The 10,000-nt window shown below is 41.8% G+C and overlaps 2 long non-coding RNA genes and 1 pseudogene across 2 annotated transcripts; all 3 read left to right on the top strand.

Moving 5' to 3' along the window:
• The window catches only part of LOC120441069, a 6,378-nt pseudogene extending 3,946 nt beyond the window's left edge, over positions 1-2,432 (top strand).
• Positions 2,433-3,522: 1,090 nt separating this feature from the next.
• Positions 3,523-6,554, top strand: LOC120441168. Its single transcript, XR_005613841.1, has 3 exons — positions 3,523-3,779; positions 6,220-6,362; positions 6,480-6,554. It is a non-coding gene; the product is annotated as an uncharacterized LOC120441168 (long non-coding RNA).
• A 1-nt stretch (position 6,555) lies between these two features.
• Positions 6,556-7,229, top strand: LOC120441166. The gene is made up of 3 exons (XR_005613839.1): positions 6,556-6,689; positions 6,795-6,928; positions 7,088-7,229. It is a non-coding gene; the product is annotated as an uncharacterized LOC120441166 (long non-coding RNA).
• The last annotated feature ends 2,771 nt before the right edge of the window (positions 7,230-10,000 follow it).

Here is a 10,000-nt window from a genome sequence, read left to right as displayed (position 1 = left end):
CATGAACAACAGAAGCCATCACGTCACGAAGCCTGGTGGCCAGGACTTTGGAGAAAATCTTATAGTCTGTACAGAGCAACGATACTGGTCTCCAGTTCTTCAAATTGCGTAGATCTCCCTTCTTCGGCAGCAGAGCGATGACCGCCCGTCTACAGCTCAGAGGCAGCAAGCCCCTCCGCAGACTATCCGTGACAACCTCCAGCAAATCCTCACCCATCACAGACCAAAAGTCTTTATAGAACTCAACAGGAAGGCCATCCATGCCAGGAGCTCTACCATTCTGAAAACTCATCAGAGCAGCATGAAGTTCATGCAAAGTTGGCTGAACCTGCAGTTTTTGATTGGTTTCAGCCGCCACCTGAGGGAGTCCCTCAAGAATCTACTGCACAAACTAGGATTTTCTGAGAAATCACTCCTAAAAAGGTCCTCATAAAAGCTGACAGCAACCTTCCTGATCTCAGAAGGATCCGATATTAGTGAGCCACCGTCAGACAGAGAGTGAATAACTTTCCTTTGCCCATTCTTCTTTTCCAGTCCAAAGAAAAAGTGAGATGGGGCATCCATCTCCGTAGCACTGAGAAAACGTGACCTGACCAAAGCCCCTTTGGCCGTCGTGCCCAACAGGTCGGCTAAAAAGCCTTTTGGATTTGAGGGAATCTAAAAGCCCCGGTTTCCTGTAGACGCCGCTAAACTCTGCAGTTCTACCACCTGAGTCTCTAGGTTTCTCATAGATCTGGTTATGTCCCTAGTAACATTACGAGTGAACTGTTGACACAATTGTTTGATCTGACACTTCCCAAAATCCCACCACTGCTGGATACATGCAAAGTCAGATTTAGATGCCCGGTGAGTGAGCCAAAAAAATTCAAAAGCTGTCCTAAAAGTCTTGTCACGTAACAGGGCCGTATTGAAATGCCAGTAGGCACTCCGTACACGAACATTTTTAATGAAAACAGAACAATGAACCAGACAATGATCAGAGAAACCAACAGGAGTTATCTGACAGTCCTGAAAAATACTCAAATGATGTTTAAATGAGTATATGCGATCCAGTCTCGCCAACGATAAAAAGATTGTCCTTAGAGTGACTCCATGTGTACTGTCGCAGATGTCCATTGAAAAACCGCCACACATCTGACAGGTCCACAGCTGCAGCCAGCTGCCTAAGCCTGCGAGAAGACGCAGGATGAGGTTCGATGTGGTTCCTATCCAAAGGTGGGTTGTCAGTACAATTGAAATCTCCACACAAAAACAAATACTCATCATCACTAGAAACCTTAACAGTATCACACAGGACATCTAAAAAACCCATTCTGTCCACTCCATTAGTTGGTGCATATACATTGAGAAAAACAAAAGTCACATGTTCATATTTGACCTTAACTTTCAGCAAACACCCTTTGATTATTTCCTCTGCTTCGCAAGAAACAGGTAAAAAATTCTTAGAGAACACAATCCCCACACCTCCACTACAGCTGGACTTATGACTAAAAAAAACATTTCCCCCACAGCCCTTCCTCCAGTCACTCTCATTGTCACCAGTACTATGAGTTTCTTGAACCAACATAATATCTAACTTCTTTAAGTCCATAAGCTCGAAAAAAGCAGCTCTTTTCACCGCATCTCTAGCACCATTCAAATTTAATGTGCCTATTTTGAATGCAGACATGAGAGAAGCGAGACAGAGGAAAAAAGACAGGGACACATAGAGTGTGTTCTTAAACATCATCGTCATCATCAGCAGTAAGTGCTTGAGCTCTCACTTTCAAAATCAGTTTCTTTAAACGATAAATCTCTTGGTCTGTCAACACATCATCAAGAAAATTCCCTGATTTTTTTGTCAAGACCCGAGACGACTCAACAAAAAGCCTAAGGTCTGGAAAATAATCCTCCACTTTCACCATCCTGAGGCCTTTGGTTGTCTGCAAGAATTTCCTGATCTCAGCAGGAGAGTACAGATTCTGGTGTTCCTGGCTTAGGGACAAATCACTTTCAGATTCCATACTGCTCTCTCCTGTTCTATTTCCTCTCTTAGCTTTTGACGTTTTTGTAACACAGTGGGCAGGTTCAGAGCTTTTCCTCTTTTGAGACAACTTCAGCAAATCCTCATCAAGCATGTTGTCATCCTCACAAAGATCATCACACACAGGCTCAAGAGCCGTGTCAGCTGTCTGACCGGTGTCAGAAAAACCTGCAGACTGGTCATTAGTCAGATCCGTTTCTACACCATCAACACTTTTCAAAATGCCGGTTTCATCAGACCCGTTACTGCTCGGAAAAAGCCGGTTTTCCACAGGCGCCTCGGCAGCGGGGTCCGCCTCAGCCACGGCGGAGCCGCCCGCGGTCTCAGCGGAGCCGCCCGCGGTCTCAGCGGGTTTCTATGGCAAGCCATTAGTGCCAAAATTCGCCACTTTTCTAACCCGTTTGATTAAGAAACGGCGTAAAAAACGCCGTTTAATTATTCAAAACGCCGAAAAAACGGCGTTCTGTTTCGACAAACGCCGCTTTTTTCCGACTCACATGGCGCCCTGAACGCACCATCCGAGTGACGTAAAAGCGGCGTTCAAAGACAGACGGAAACGCCGTTTTTTCCGCCACCGCAGAAAACGCCGTTCAAAGATGCATAAAACGGCGTTTTTACGGCGTTCTGTGCCAGCTGTAACGGCGTTTAAAACGGCGTTTTATTGAAATTATGCAGGGCACTCCCATGGTTCCCTCATCCAATTACTTTCAACTCATTTCACCCAATCAAAGAAGAGGAAGTGCAGACCACACTAATGCATCACCGATTCACCTTGCTGCTAAGTGATTGCCTATTCAGTACCAGTGCTTGTTACCCACTATGCATTTTGATGTGTTTAAAGCATGATGAAACAAGCAAACGACGGAATGCTTTTTCTGTAACAAGACCTTAACTTTGTGGCGCATGGGTCGCTTGTTTACTTGAGGGATCAGCTATTAGCGCTGCGCTACCGCAGTGTAGCATTATGATGCTAACGGAGTCCTGGCTAACACCGCAAACTCCGGACATGAGTGTGGAGCTGCCGGTTTCAGATGCTGCGGGCGGACAGGACGAGAGACAGCGGTGAGAGGAAAGGAGGGGGCTGGCAGTGTTTGTTAAAGACAGTTGTGGGACCCTGGGCACATTGCTGTCAAAGAACAACTCTGCAACAACACAGACATTGAGCTATTAGCCATTAGCATCCGTGGAGGCAGCCTGTGACTCTCTGTGGTCCGCAGACTGCAAACGCAATCTCCAAGAGCTCTTCTTCTAATATCAGGGGACTTTCATCATGTCTCGCTGGACCCACACTGCCCACCTTCAACCAGTATGTGACCCTGCCCCATCGTAGTCAATAAAACATTGTACTTAATGTATGCCAATGAAAAAGTGGCATACAGTTCATCACCTCCTGCCCAGGGAAGATCTGATCGTAACCTAGTGTGCCTTGTCCTGTGTGCAGCACTTAGTGTGCACGGAGCCACTAATCACCCACGCAGTGCAGAGATGCTTCAGCGGAGGGCATAATCAAGCAAATAAATGACAGAATGCTTTTTATTTCATGTCGACGTGCAATTTATGTATAGTTGACCGGGAAATTAAAGCAGCGATCACTTGGACTATTCCGTAGCACCCCTTTCACAGTGGTACATCCCTCCAGGTAACCATTCACCAGTCTTGTACAGTAGAGCGGGACATTACGTTTACTCTCAGCGGAATTCACCCGAGAAGGCATCAGTTCCTGCACTGCACTGGTCTTCACCACGATTAGTATAAGGTAAGAATGAATACATTTTCTTCTATTCTTATTTCCAGTACAGTAAAAAACTCATTAATTTACATTTTCGGACAAAATGTAGGAGCCCGAAATTGTGTCTACTTTCATCTTACAGTCCAGCAACAAAGAACACATTTTCGTTTCATACTTTTGTTATATTTCGTTACAAAGCTAGCCTTAGCCTTGCCGTCGCCTCGGCCACCATTGATCACGTGGCTCTAATATTAGAGCCACGTAATTGCGCATTGATTTTTCCGGTGAGGTTGTGCGTAAGTGTTCAATGCGTAAGTGTACAATATGTTCAATGGGAGAAACTTAGTCATTTATCTCTACAGCCGAGTAATTATCCCAAGAGCCTTTTTCCAGTAAGCAGGATTAACAGACTGTCAAACCATGAAGTCATAGTGCAACACCAAGTTGCAATTTCAGTAAACTCATCTGAATTAGATCGTGACAGATGTTCCGAATTTTCAGCTTTTGATGTTCATCCTTATAAGCACGCATGTGCCTTTTTAAACGCATGTATAGTTGTATCTACAATACCAGGATTTAGTAATACAGTGGGGTATACAAAGAGCCACATGAGACTGTTAAGCTATCAGTAAACCCGACACTGCAGACTGAAAGACAAACTCCATGAACTGAAAACTGACCTTAAATATGAGTGCGGCAAATCCGCAGGAAGAGAGATAATAATATTGATTAGGGAGAGAGGACGCAGCTGGGAGAAACAAGACACAGGTGAATTGAATCAAACAAGTATGACCAGCGGAAGCAAAAGCAAGTGCACAAAAGACTAGAGGTCAACAATATAAAGCAGTAACCAACTAAAGATAGGACACAGAAATGCAGACTTTGCACTAGGAACACAGAATGGCAGGAGAACAGCCTCAAAGAGTAAAGAACAGTATATGCAGAAAATAAAGTTAAAAGACAGCGTGGTCTTCAAGAACCCAGAGTACGATAAAAAAATGTTGTTTTATTCAATGTTGTTTTATTCAAGTGAACAAAACAATGTAGACCATGTTCATTTTGTTAATAAGTTGGAAAAAAAAAATAAAAACTAATGACAGCATTTAAAATAAACAAAGATGAATAACATAGATGGGAACATTTGACAATGGAATTGTAACATTATCAAAACTGATTTTTCAGATATGCAGAGTAGAAGATGTGGAGATTCAAATTTTAACTTGGGTGTGTGTTTGAAATATGAAAATATTGGTTGACATCGTTGACATACTGTTATTAAAGATAGGAATATGTATGAAGCATAGATTCAAAAGCTCTATTAACAGAACTATAACCTGTTAGAATCTGCCATTTATTTCAGATGTATTCTGTAACTGTTCACAGTCTCAATACTTAAAGTGATGACAGATTGTTTCCAAAAGTGCTCAGTCACATTTTTCATAAGACTAACATGGAATTTTTGATTTATTTAAATATATAAACCTGTTGAAAGTAATAATTGAAATTCTTGTCTTTGTAGGATCACAGTAATATATAGATTTCTAATATAGTCCAAGTTTGTCTATGAAAAAACACCAGCAAGCAGGTTATGTCCTACAACTATCGTCTCACTGTGAATGACTAAGACTAAAATTGAACTCTCTTCCTTAAACAACGAGAAACATGAAGTGCACTCAGGAGCAGATTCGAGCGCAGGCTCAGAGTGAAGTTAACAGAAAATGTTCTTTACATCATCATCATCATCATTTATTTATATATCACTTTGGTCTAACAGGTGTGTTTGTAAAGTGCTGTACAATAGAAATAGAAATATAGTAATAAAATAGAAAAAAACAGACAAGTATGTGTATGTGATGCAAAAGGTAAAATTAAAAACAAGGCTAGAATGCGTGAATGTTAACTTTGAGTTCTACAACTAGGAGCAAAATGCTGTGAACATGGACTACGGTAGTTCATACTCGAGGAACAGTAACATGACCTGTGGCTGCTGGAGCTCGGCAAGTGAAACAGTGGTGTGAGAGTTGATGGTGGAGCGGCACTGTGCGACCCATTTTTGTGTTGTTACCTTATGTGTGCTGCTACGGGTCACCTTTTGTGTTTTTACATATGGTGTGTTTATGGAAATGTATTTAAGATAAACGTAACTCAAGCCAGGTGTTTTGGTCAGAACAAGCAGTTTGTAAACTCTGTGCTGTTATGATCAATGACATTGGACAAAGACAAGCAAATAAAACTGATGAATACAAAACAATCTTAACCGTACAAGACAAGTATAGCTTGAGTTGTCACAAGTTTAATTCATAACAGTTACATTGCCTCACCCCTGCCACCAAACACTTCAGTGGCTTCAAGTGTAGGCGTAGCCTCTACAGGTACTGCAACAGAGGGAGAGCAGAGTCAGGAGGGTCTTGGAAGAAGTTCAGAAAAGATCCAAATAGGCAGTCTGAACAGTCTTACTTGTTTGCAGGTGGAGTAATGCACGAATGGATAAAAAGGAGTGAGAGGTTATCAGCTGTTGAGGAGCAAATGGAGATCCGTGTCCAGGGGAGTGAGGCTATTGCGAGTGTGAAAGGTTGTCCAGGAAGTAACTAAGAAGACATGAACAGAGAGGTAAGTACTAGAGCTTTGAGCAACGTGAGGCCAATAACTAACATAGGTTAACAGATAATATGGCACAGACTGGTTGTGAACAGTGGTCTTAAATACAGCTGGCTTGATTTGTCTCAGGTGGTGATCCTCGGTGGAGTGATGAAGTAGAGCAGCCAGCACCCCAAGTAGAGCAGGCACTGTGGAAAAATAGTTAGACTCAACCAGACCATTACAAAGTATGGCCTGGAGGATTTTCATCTCAAGGTGCAAGAACATTCTTAATGACTGTACACGGCAGCTGCTGATGGACGATGTTGGGCCAGATGTGCTACAGTTAGCGTTAAGGAGGTATGATCAAAGCAAGATCGAAAACATTTAACATTTAAAATGTTTAGGGGAATATGGCCTGAGAATATAACATGAATTAAGAAGTAATTTTTGGATATCTTTGAGGTTGGAGACAATGCAGAGAAGCCTTCAGTGGGCAAGAGGAAGACTGATCAATGTAACTGCAGCAGATCAACTTCTGCGTGACTTGGCTGAATTGATTCAGGATGTCGAACTGTCTACTCAGCATGGGCAACAAGGTAAGCACATATTGTGTCGATTCCTTGACTCACCAACAGTGTGAAATAAATTATGACTCTGTCTTAACCTATTTTCCAAATATTTACCTATTTACCTGATATATTTACCTGATATATGGGGTGCCTTTACCTATTTACCAAACGCTTATATATTTTCAGGCTGTTTTGGATACCAGGCACCAGTGGTTTTCAACAGAGGTAGAGGTAGATCCCTTTACCTTATCACTCGGGAACAGCTTTCATTCCTGAAGTCATGTGGATTCACTGCACCTCAGATGGCTGATATTTTGAGTGTTTCACTGCACAATTTGAAGACGCTCTGCGGTCAGTGACTTTTCAAACCAGTGTGACTTTCATTTCTTTGTGACACACACTCACTGTTTATTCAAATTAAATGGTATTGTGAAATTGTAAAAATTAGTATATTTGAATGTGCACCACTAGTCAAGTAATGAAGTGTGTTGTTATGGTAGTGATAAATCACTCGTGTTTTTTTGTCTGATTTCAGACAGTATCATTTCACCCGTGCATCAATGTATGCGGAACTGACTGACAGTGCCTTGGATGAACATGTGCAGGACATTGTCGCTGGCAATGAACAAACTGGTCCTGAGGCTGTCAGAGCCTCCCTGCAGTACACGGACCACGTGTACAGCGAAGGAGGGTTTGAGCAAGCATGTTACGGATGAATCCTGGAGCAGCTGCCCTTAGAGCAGTTTTGCGGAGACCAGAACGAAGAACATATCAGGTTGCAGGTCCAAACTCATTGTGGCACATTGCTGGAAATCACAAGCTGATAAGGTAACCAAGCACATTGATTTGTCTTTTGTCTGAACACCTATTTTGACCAAAGTGAAATTCAGCATTACATCAAATATAATTGTTAAACAGTAAGACACGTCCAATAGAGCCAGGCCCTGGGATGGGCAGTCCTCTAACACAACTGGTTATGTTTAAGGGGAAGAGGAGAGAACACAGACAGCGCAAGCAACATACAGAGCAAAATTCAAACTTGACATGCAATAGTCACATGTAAATCAATTAAGAGTGTGTTTTCTATTGTTTCAATAACAAAGCAGAAATAATATTTTTCTTCTTATGGACCACGGTTTTAGGTGGAGGATAGTCATTGATGGGGCTATTGATGGATACAGTCGTCTTGTGGTCTTCCTTCATGCCTCAAACAACAACCGTAGCAGTACCGCTTTTATCAAGTTTCATCAGACCCGTGGTATCCTATGGTGTACCCTGGAGGGTCCGGACAGACAGAGGTGGGGAAAACAATGCTGTCTGCCTGATGATGAACATTTTCAGAGGCTTTGATCGTGGAAGTGCCCTAAGAGGAAGGAGTACCCATAATCAGAGAACTGAGAGGCTCTGAGGTGATCTGTATGAGGAATGACCAATGTCTACTGTGACTTATTTCACCACCTGGAGGAGGAAGGCATCATTGACATTGACAATGAAATGCACCTTTGGGCTCTCCATTACATCTATCTCCCAAGGATCAACAGAGATTTGAAAGACTTCACTCAACAGTGGAACAATCATGGCTTATGGACAGAGAGACACTTGAGCCCATTACAGATTTTTGTCCGAGGCAGCCTCCTGGTAGAACTATGTAATCCACTAAGTGGCACCAGAGGGAGTCATGGTATTGAACTCATCACTGGCTTAATATACTTTCTGGACTCCACATATCACTGAGACAGTTCAATTATTGACTGAAACATAATAGCAGCAAGTGGAAAGACTTCAAAATATCTAGGTGACTGGATACATATAATGTGAAAAGTTATAATACGTGTTTACTATGTACCATTGAGTAGTGGAGATACAAGAACGAGCTGTGTGACACTGACAATAAAAAATGTTGAGTGATTTTTAAAGTGTGTAAGATGGAAGTTGTGAAATGGAAAGTTTACAACTGAAACTGAATCTCGATAAAGTCAACTTGATCTAAAAGTTACAGCTGTTGATTTTGATAAATACAACTATAAAGCAGTGACAGTAAATAATTAAAAATAAAGTGGCTCAGTATAGTGTGGTAGATATAAAGTGGTTTAGCGTGTGTTTGATGTTGTGACAGTTCACAGCAGAGAAAAAGTGTTAACATTATTGAGCACATTATGTTTTGCTTTGTACAAACATAGTTCTGAAAATACTGGACTCGAGTGTAAAATGTGAATAAAAAAAGAGCAAGCAGTGATTTGCAAATGTCAAAGGCAAAGTTTGTTCACAGTAGAACATAGAAAACATGTCAAATGTTTACACCGAGACTACGTCGTTAAAAATAAGTCCATTTTAATTTGATGGCAGCAATATGTTTCAAAACAGTTGGGATGGGGCAAGAGAAGGCTGGAAAAAGTGGTACTAAAAAGAAACAGCTGCAGGATATTTTAAAAGTAACAGGTCAGTTACATGATTAGATATTAAAAGAGCATCTTAGAGAAGCAGAGTTGCTCTGGAGGAAATGTGGGCAGAGGTCGATCAATCTGCAAAAAAACTCCATTAACAAATTGTGCAACAATTTCAGAATAATGTTCCCAAGTGTAAAGTTGCAAAGACTTAAAATGTTCCATCCTCTAGAGGCATAAAAAATATATTTTATCAAAAGATTCAGTGACTGGAGAAATCTCTTTGCAGAAACAACAATGAGGCTAAAAGCCATGATGTCAGTTATCTTCAAACGCTCACAGGAAAGTTATCATCATGGAGCCTTAAACAGACACGATTCTGTTATGGAAATCAGTGCATTTCCTGTATCCTTTGGGGCAACAGACCTGAGTCACACTTTTAGAGAAGTACCTGGTGAGGTGGATTGAGAGGAATATCCATGATGCTTGGCAGTTTGTTCACTCACTTCCTCTCCACCACAGCTTCTGAAGCGCTGCCAGTCACAGAGCTTGCTCTCCTGATCCAAGAAGAACACATTAAAGTGCACTGCACTCACCTGACCTGACAGAACACCTGTCATTAACATTTTGGTGCACACATAAGCTTGCTCTCAAAAACAGCCTGCCCATCCACTTCTTGTGTACAGCCTCTGTTTTGATCTTCCAGTCCAGCAAA

Source organism: Oreochromis aureus, linkage group 7 (genome assembly GCF_013358895.1).
Source record: "Oreochromis aureus strain Israel breed Guangdong linkage group 7, ZZ_aureus, whole genome shotgun sequence".
Taxonomy (NCBI): Eukaryota; Metazoa; Chordata; class Actinopteri; order Cichliformes; family Cichlidae; genus Oreochromis; species Oreochromis aureus.
The sequence above is the reverse complement of the archived record's forward strand: the minus strand, read 5'-3'. Positions and strand labels throughout refer to the sequence as shown.